Genomic DNA, 9443 nt, shown 5'->3' with positions numbered 1-9443 from the left:
CGGGGGCCGCCCGCGGCGCGGGGCTTCGCGCGTGACGGGGCACGGGGCGGACGGGGGCTCCGCGCGGGGGAAGGAAACGCGGGGTGGTTATTTTACGGAGGTGAAGGGATCGGGAGCGCGGAACCTGACCCCTTTATTTCGTAGCCGCCGTCCTCGGCCTCCCTGGGAGGACGCCGCGGCCCCGGCCCGCGCGAGTGCTTCCCGCGGGGAGCGCCCGAGGCGCCCCTTTCTCGGCCGCGCTCCGGGACGCGCGGGCTCCGTTTCCCAGTTCAGCGCCTGAGGGTCGGTGGGCTGGAACTTCGCCTTCGCGGCCAAACCCGGAGTACTTCTGCATCCCCGCGCAGTTGTGCTCAGAAGCTAACTACTGCTGCAAGTGCCATTAGATGCCCTTGGCGGCCTGGGTGGTTTTCCCTGTCCCTAAAGGTATTGTACGCTCTTCGGGTTCTCCCCCGGCGTCAGCTTCCTCCGCACACGCGGCTACACCGCGGGGCTGGCACTGGGGTGGAGACGGGGGCGTTGGTGGTGGGTGGCATGTGGATGCTGAGCTGTCTCTTCTGCTGTCCTCTGGAGAATCAAGTAGTCTCCTGGGAACCAGCTCTCTCGTCTGATAAATGGTTGTTTGGAGGGCTTTTGTGTGTGTGTGAAGAGGTGGGGAGACTTCACGTGTTTCAGCAAAGGAGAAGAGCAGTGTTTGCCGACCAGACTGCAAGAGGGGAATTTGGACTGGTAGTTGATGGAATAAAAGTGGGTTTACAGATCTGTGTTGGAGAAGAGCTGATGCTGTTGTACTTTGAAGACATTTTGTTTTCAAAAAAATTTATATTTTGAAACGGCAATGCATGCATACAGTGCAAAGTGGAAAAAAAGTCGTCCTTCCCACCTGTGTCCTCCAGCCATCCACTCCCTGCCCCATTGCACATGACAGAGCTGTTTTCCGAGCATTATGGTCTGTATGTTGTTGGAAATTAACTTCTTGGAGAGGTTAGTGTTAACTTACTGCACTTCCTTTGATACATATTTCCTCAAAGTCTTACAATCACTTGGATTCATAGTTTTCATGCTGGGGCACTCTTGATAGAGTATTGCTATAGAGTAGCATTTCTTTTGGTATTTCATTGGGAAGGAGGCTACTTCTGGAGGTGCTAAAGGAGGTCCTGTGGAGGTTCAGTATATTCTTAAGGGAAGCCCCACTCTTGTTGGAAATGGTGCTGTGTTTTTTGTTGAATGATAACCAGTCCCTGGGTGTTTGGGCATAGGTTGGATCAGGGACAGGCTTTCCTTGAGTTATGTTTTTTTTTTTTTTTTCTAAATCAGATAGGTTGTATGAATTGGTCTGGTCAAACTATTACTAGTTTTTTTGTTTTGTTTTGCTTTTTATCTTTTTGAGGCAGGATCTCGTTTATGCAGTTCAGGCTGGCCTTGAACTCACTTTGTAGCCCAGGCTGGCCTTGAATTTAGAGTCATCCTTCTGCCTCAGCTTCCCGAGTGCTGGAATTACAGGCGTGCTATTATTAGTTTTTAGAGGAACGTGGTTTTTAGTTTGGAGGCAGTGATAGTCATCATGGCATGAGGTAGATAAGTATTTTTTGTTTGTTCGAAACAAGATCTTGCTGAATATTCCAGGCTGGCCTTGAGCGTCTCTATGTAGCGTTGGCTAGCCTCCAGCTTAGGGTGATCCTCCTGCTTCAGCTGAGTGCTGGGAATGCTGAGTGCTGGGAGTATTAATTAGCAGGAAACAGAAAGCTAGACCTATAGGTCAAAAAAGATTGAACCCTTTTGAGAACAGGTGAAGTTTATAAACTTTTGTTCTCTTACTCCTTAGTTGAGAACGTTCTTGATGAGGTGAATGATTTGTAGTTGACAGCAGCGTCCATCTTTAGAACATAGAGGTTTGGCTCCCTGGCTATGTGTGATGTTAACTTCCTGTTTAGAGGTAATCAAAGGGTCTGAATAGAGGCTGAATTGAAATACAGCCAGTTAACACTGTCTAGAAGCAGTGTTAACCAGGTTCTTTGATCAGTTCTTCAAATCAGTTCTAGCAGTAATTTCTGCTGTGTTTAGCATAAGGCCACAGGATTATGGAGAGGTGTGAGGCATTTGTTCTAAATCTTAGAGCCCTAAAATATTTTGAAAAGCTGCATACTGTCCCCCCTATTTGGGGAGGATTTCCCTTCCTCTTTTCTGGTTCCACCTGGGCTAGAGTGGACCAACTGGTTGGGTTTTCGTTAGAGAGCAGTAGAGTGGAAGAGGTGTCAGTTTGTCAAAGATATGTGCTAGAACTATTGGGTTCATCTTTAGCATTGAGTGTTGTTGTTATATGCAAAGCAAGTCTTTTGTTTTAATTTACAGATACCCCGCCCCCCCCCAAAAAAAATAAAGCTGGAAGTGAAGTGCATGTGTAGCCAAACAGCAGGTGTGTTGTCCTGGTTTGTAGACTGGAGCGTGTTCCGTGTTAGCCAGTCCATTGGGAGTCATGCTGACAAGCAGCCCCTCTGCATTTAGCTCTGTTTTTTTTTTTTGTTGTTTTTCTTCCCGTACCAGGAATCAAACTCAAGACCTTGTGTTGCCAGGCAGGCGCTTTTGCCACTGAGCTAAATCCCTAGCCCCCTGCACTTAGCTCTGAAGGCTCATGTTGCTTGGCTCATTGAGAAAAGCCAAACCAGCTTTGGTTAATTAAAACAACTTCTGGAGAACCCGGGGTATAGCTCAGTGGCACAAGCGCCTGCCTGGCAACCTCAAGGTCCTGAGTTCGATTCCTGTTACTGCCCCCTCCAAAAAAACCCCTAAAAACTGCTAGAGAAATCATAAGATTTGGGCCATCACTGGGACTGAAGGACTTTCTTTTTCAGACTTTTACAGTATTTAAGTCCCTGTATCATTTCATATCAAAGCACAATAACCAGGCATTTTCTGAGGTAGTTTGGAGGAAAGAAAAATAAATAAAAAAACACACACTGGGATTGACTGTAAATCTAATCCTAACGTAAGGCATTTACCTCTTTAGTTTTTTTTGTTTTGTTTTGTTTTTTTTTCTGGTACCAGGAATTGAACTCACGACCTTGCGCTTGCCAGGCAGGTGCTGTGCCGCTGAGCTAAATCCCCAGCGGCACGGCATCTACCTCTTGATGGAGAAAAATCCAACCTATGAGACAGTGCCACACAAAGTTGCAGTTCCCCTTTTGTTGGCTAAGCATGGAAAAAATACATAGGGAACTTCTGGTTTTTTCTCCGGTACCGGGAACCGAACTCACGACATTGCGCTTGCCAGGCAGGCGCTTTTGCCGCTGAGCTAAATTCCCAGCCCCCATAGGGAACTTCTGTTTCTCTTGAAAAGAACTGGTTCTTGGGGGAGAAAATGTCTGTTAGCCCTGTTGTATGGTTTATTCTTAGTAACCTGTGAAGCTTTTTTTTTTTTGAAGACAAGTTCTTACTAACTCAGGAGGTTAGCCTTGAACTTGCTGTGTAGCCCAAGTGGGCCTCAAGCTTTTGATCCTCCTGCCTCAGCCTCCCAAGTGTGCTTTGATTACAGGTGTGTGCCACCAGGCCTGGTTATATTGAAGCTTTCCTATAGGTACTGGTTAGGGGTTTTTGTGGCTGTGGAAGCAGGGGCATTCTGTTTGTATTAGTAATGAAAGCCTCTGAAGAATAGGTCTAATGTTCCATTTAGTTGTTTTGGTACTGGGGATTTAACCAAGGGCCTTTGCTCTGAAGTACAGTCCTTTTTATTTTCGTTTTTTCGAGACAGGGCCTTGCTTTGTAGCCCAGGTTGGCCTCCAGCTCATGATGATCTTCCTGCCTCAGCCTCCTAAGTACTGGGAAAAGAGGTGTGTGCTACCATGCCCAACTAGGTCTAATCTTTCTAACCCAGCAGGTTCACCCCTTTTGATGTTCCATCTTTCACTTTCTTGATTGTGCATATATGAAGTATTTGTACACAGTTTTGATCAAGTAGAAGAGGCAGGCCCATGGTCGTGAATCTGAGATGATTTGATGGTGGCTAAGTAATGTTTACCGTTTCCCTCAGAATTCCCTAATCTTTGGCATTAGGTGCTTATGGACTGGCAAGATGCTTTTTTTTTTCTTTTGGTGTCTTTGAGACAGGGTCTCGCTATGCATTTCAGGCTGGCCTTGAGCTCACTTTGTAACCCAGGCTGGTTTCAAACTTGCAAGGATCCTCCTGCCTCAGCCTCCCTAGTGCTGAGATTACAGGCATGAGCCACCACGCCCGGCCTAGGTAAGATACTTTTGGTTATAGTAGTACGAAAAGGAAAAGATGAATAACAGCATATGTAATAATTTGAGGTATGAAATGTTCAGGTCCTAGATCTGAGTCATAATAATTGTAGAAACATCTTTGGCAACATGTAAAGTTAGGGGCTGGGGATTTAGTTCAGTGGCACAGCGCCTGCCTGGCAAGTGCAAGGTCGTGAGTTCGATTCCCAGTACCGGAAAAAAACTGAAAACCAAAAGGAAACCCCCCCCCCAAAAAAAAAAAACCAAAAAAAATGTAAACTTAATATTGACCAGTAGGGTGGTAAGGAAATTAAGGAACATAATGTTAATTCCGTATTCTTGAGGCATTCTCTTGCTTTTTTCACATAGAACATTCTCTAAATAATTTGGACTACTGTTACTTGAACCTGACAGTCATACTTTAAGTCTTCTAATCAAAGCTCCCTTGATATTCTCTCATTTTATTTATTTTTTTTGAGACAGGGTCTTGCTTTATAGTCCAGGCTGGCCTTGAATGAACCTGCCTCAGCCTCATGATCTCTCATTTTAGGGAAAAGTAGAATTTATAATCTTCCAGAATACAGGCTGGAATGTAGGGATTTATATTAGACACCAGGATTAATAAATTCCTATCATGAGTCCTAGTATTGCAAATTTTTTACTCTATTTTATTTTTCTTTTCTTTTTTTTTTTTTTTTGCTTTTTTTGAGGCAGGTTCTTGCTGTGTAGCCCAGTCTGGCCTCGATCTCAGGGAGATCCTCTCGCCTCAGTCTCCTGAGGGCTGGGATTACAGGTTTGTGGCACCACGCCTAGTTCTAGTATTGCAAATGTTAACTGGAGGGCTTGTGCATCTTTTCCCTAGAAGATACTTACAAAGTTAAGCTTTTTGTGTGTTTGTGGTGGTGTTGGGTATTGAAACGAATACTGAAGGCTCGGGTTTTGCACTGAGCTGCATCCCCAGCCCTTTTATTTAATTTAATTTATTTTATTTTGAGCAGGGTCTCGCTGTGCAATTCAGGCTGGCCTCTAGCTCACTTTGTAGGCCAGGCTGGCCTCGAACTTGAAATGATCCTCCTGCCTCAGCCTCCCTAGTGCTGGGATTACAGGCTTGCACCACCACGCCTGGCATCCCCAGCCCTTTTTATTTTTTATTTTGAGACAGGATCTTGCTAAGTTTCAAGTCTGGCTATTTGTGATCCTGCTGCAGCTTCCCAGAGTGGTGGGATTACAGGCAGGTACCATTATGCTTATCTTTTTTTTTGGAGACAAGGTCTTGTTTTATAGTTCAGGCTGGCCTGGAACTCACTGTGTAGCCCAGGTTGGCCTGGAACTCATGGCAGTACTCCTGCCTCAGCCTCCCGAGTACTAGGATTACAGGCATGCACCACTACACTTGGCAGAAGTTAGTTTTTTTGTCTTTTTGAGACAGGGTCTCGCTATGCAGTTCAGGTTGGCCTTGAGCTCACTTTGTAGCCCAGGCTGGTCTTGAACTCCTGCCTCAGCCTCCCAAATAGCTAGGATCGTAGGCATGCACCACTGCACCCTCTTGCTTCCTAGTCCTAGTTTTTGAATTCCCATTTCTTTCAGAGTAAAAGTCCTTAGAGTAGCTTGAAGATTCTGTAGTCTGCCTCTCACATTTCTTCTTGACTTGCTCTCATCCTGTGTGTTGCTCTGCCATTTTAGCCACAGTGACGTGTTCATTAAGTACATCAGTCACACTCTTTATCTTAGTTCTTTTGCGCCAGCTATTCCTGGTAGGAAAATAGTTTTCCCCATTGAGATAATGAATGTGGTTTATTGCTGTACCTCCTTCAAGTCTATGCTTAAGTGTCACCTTTTCAGTGAGGGCTTATTCTCTCCCTCTGTAGGAAAGTTGTACCTTTAGTCTCCATCCCTCACGCCTAGTCCTTCCCTGCCTTTTTTTTTTTTATAGCACTTAACTTTATAACATGTTTATTTTATTTATTTATTTTTTTTTTTAAATTTTTTGGTTTTTCTCCGGTACCGGGAACCGAACTCACGACCTTGCGCTTGCCAGGCAGATGCTTTGCCGCTGAGCTAAATCCCCAGCCCCTTATTTATTTATTTATTTATTTATTTATTTATTGTTGGTGTTTTGAGACAGGGGCTGGCCTTGAGCTCACTGTGTAACCCAGGTTGGTCTGGAGCTCACAGTATCCTCCTGCTTCAGCCTCCTCCTGAGTGCTGGGTTTAAGGAATGTGCCACCACACCCAGTTTATTTGTTATCTTTATTGCTTACTGGCTCCTCCTCTGTGATATAAGGTCTTTGAAGGGATGGATTTATATCCATGGTATTTATTTTGGTATTTTGTTTAGTGTCTAGTACAATGCCTGGAATGTAATAGCATTTGTTGATCTTGTAGAAATAATAACCTGTTCCTAACCTGATGTTTATTTACAACAAAGTATGAAATTTGATAAGCATAATGTGGGATTTTTTTCAGTATTGGGGATTGAATCCAGGCTCTTGTGCATGCCAGGCAACTGCTCTTCCACTGAGCTGCATCCCCAGCCCATAAGATGTTTGGGGAATGCTAAAGCATTATGCAAATAATGGTAGTAAAATGATCATCTTCCCATTGAAATGATAAATAGTAATTGTTGAAAAAAACTTCATGTATGCGTGTGTGTATATATATATACACACACACACACACACCCCATATCTCTCTTAAACTCCAGCTCTTTGATTTCAGTTGTCTGTAGTGTATGCTAGATATATACGTCCCTGTATCTGGTAGTCCACACTCGGCATTCATTGTTTTTTACCTTTTATAATTCATTGAGTAACCTAGGCCAGAACTGTGAGCATCACTTCTCTTTTCTTTGCTTTTCTTTTTTTTTTTTTTGAGACAGGGTCTCGCTATGTAGTCCAGGCTGGCGTTGAACTCACAGTGATCTTACTGCTTTAGCCTCCTGAGTGCTGGGATTTCAGGCATGTACCACCACGTCTGGCTTTCTTTGCTTTCTGAATAATTCAGAATGTATTTCTACTGTTAGTTTCTTAACTGAGGCCTGCAATAACTCTTCTTTTTCTTTTTTTTTGTCTTTTGGAGACAGGGTCTCACTATGCAGGTCTCAGGCTGATCGTGAGCTCACTTTGTAGTCCAGGCTGGTCTCGAACTCGCAACAATCCTCCCGCCTTAGCCTCCCGAGTGCTGGGATTGCAGGGGTGCGCCACCACTCTTGGCCAATAACTCTTATTTGATATATTGCCATAATCTCCTGCTATTTTGTCCCTTTTAAAACTCAGCATATTGTCTTCATAATGATCTTTGAGGTAGCTATTTGACTTTTCATTCTCCTTCTATTTAATAGTTTCTAGTCATTAAAAAATAAAATTTAGGGGGCTGGGGATTTAGCTCAGCGGCAAAGCGCCTGCCTGGCAAGCGCAAGGTTGTGAGTTCGGTTCCCGGTACTGGAGAAAAACCTAAATGAATGAATGAATGAATGAATGAATGAATGAAATGAATGAATGAATGAATGAATGAAATTTAAAATTTGTGTACTATTGAAGATGCTTGATCTTGGCCTTTGCCTTCCTCTCTAGCCTTACTTCTCCACCTCACATTCAGCTAACTTGTGAGCAAATACATTCTTTTAATTCCCAGATCAGCTTCCAAATCTCACTTTAAAAGCTTCATCCTCAGGAAAGCCTTCTTTTACTTACCCTAACAGATTGAAATATATTTATTTTTTGATATTACTATATAGATACTGTTTGTCCTCTCTTCAGGGAACTGTGAGTATCCTGAAAGCAAAAGATAATGTATCTTTTTAACCAGTGAATCTCTAATACCTAGTGTGGTGCCTGTAACCTAAAGGATATTCAGAAATATTTGCTGAATAAATGAATTCTTCTCGCCAGGGATATAGCTCAGTGGCACAGCACCAGCCTGGCAAGCATGAGCTCATGAGTTCAATTCTGACCCCCCCCCAAAAAAAAATCATTATGGGTTGAGAATTCTGTATGCATTTAGGAGATGTCTCTTCTGTGGATTGTGGGAGCAGAAGGACAAGATTGGAGTTTTGTTTGTTTGTTTGGTATTTTTGAGAGGAGGTCTTGACATGTAGTTGAGGCTGGCCCTGAACTCTGTGTACCCCAGGCCAAGAACAGGGCCAGGCAGGTGGCACACGCCTATAATCACAGCACTTGGGAGGCTGAGGTAGGAGGATCACAATGAGTTTGAGGCCAGCCTGAACTACATAGCGAGACCCTGTCTCAAAAAAACAAAAAGACAGGTGTGATGGCCCACGCATGTAATCACAGCACTAAGGAGGCTGAGGCAGGAGGATTGCAGTGAGTTCAAGGCTGGGCTGGGCTACATAGTGAATTTCCAGGCCATCTTAAACCACACAGTGAGACCCTGTCTGAAAAAACAACAGCAACAAACAAAACAATCCCCCAAAGAGACAGAATCTCATTATGTCTTCAGAGTGGTCTTCAACTCACTATGGAGTGCAGGCTGCCTTGAACTCAATGGCAATCCTCCTGCTTCAGCCTCCCAGAGTGTTGGAAATACGGGTACGTACCACCACGCCTAGATAAAAATTTGAGATTTAGACCTAGTTATACGTATATCTATGGTAAACTTACATTTTTGTTTTGTTTTGTTTTTTCTTCCGGTACTGGGAACCAAACTCACGACCTTGCGCTTGCCAGGCAGGCGCTGTGCCCTGAGCTGAATCCCCAGCCCCTGGTAAACTTATATTTAAAAAAAACCTTAAAAATGTCTGTAGTTATGTGTGAGTTTTGTATTGTGTTCTAGACTTAGTTGAGGATATGAGAAGAACATTTTTTTTTTTTTTTGGTACCAGGAATCAAACTTAGGATATGAGAAGATGAGCATATGAGAAAATGAGTAAGTGATTTCATTGTTATTAAGGAATGTACTGGAATAGGAAAGTGGAATTTCTATCCATTATTTCATACCTTTATGAATTAAGTGAATTTGTCTTTGGAAATTGGCATTTTATTATTTTGTTTTTGATTTTTTAAAATTTATTGGTACAATTTAGGTATATGTAATGATCACATTTATCATAGGGAATTTATACCTATACATGATACGTCTTTTTGTTTTGTTTTGTTTTTGTTTTTCTCCGGTGCCGGGAACCAAACTCACGACCTTGCGCTTGCCAGGCAGGCGCTTTTGCTGCTGAGCTAAATCCCCAGCCCCCCCCCCCT

The 9443-nt window shown here is 43.6% G+C and overlaps 1 protein-coding gene across 1 annotated transcript in view; it reads left to right on the top strand.

Moving 5' to 3' along the window:
* Positions 1-9443, top strand: part of Gatad2b (GATA zinc finger domain containing 2B) — a 94035-nt gene that overhangs the window by 1241 nt on the left and 83351 nt on the right. The window lies entirely within an intron of this gene.

The sequence above is a fragment of the Chinchilla lanigera genome, unplaced genomic scaffold (assembly GCF_000276665.1).
Source record: "Chinchilla lanigera isolate Chin_1 unplaced genomic scaffold, ChiLan1.0 scaffold00144, whole genome shotgun sequence".
Classification (NCBI taxonomy): Eukaryota; Metazoa; Chordata; class Mammalia; order Rodentia; family Chinchillidae; genus Chinchilla; species Chinchilla lanigera.
The sequence above is the reverse complement of the archived record's forward strand: the minus strand, read 5'-3'. Positions and strand labels throughout refer to the sequence as shown.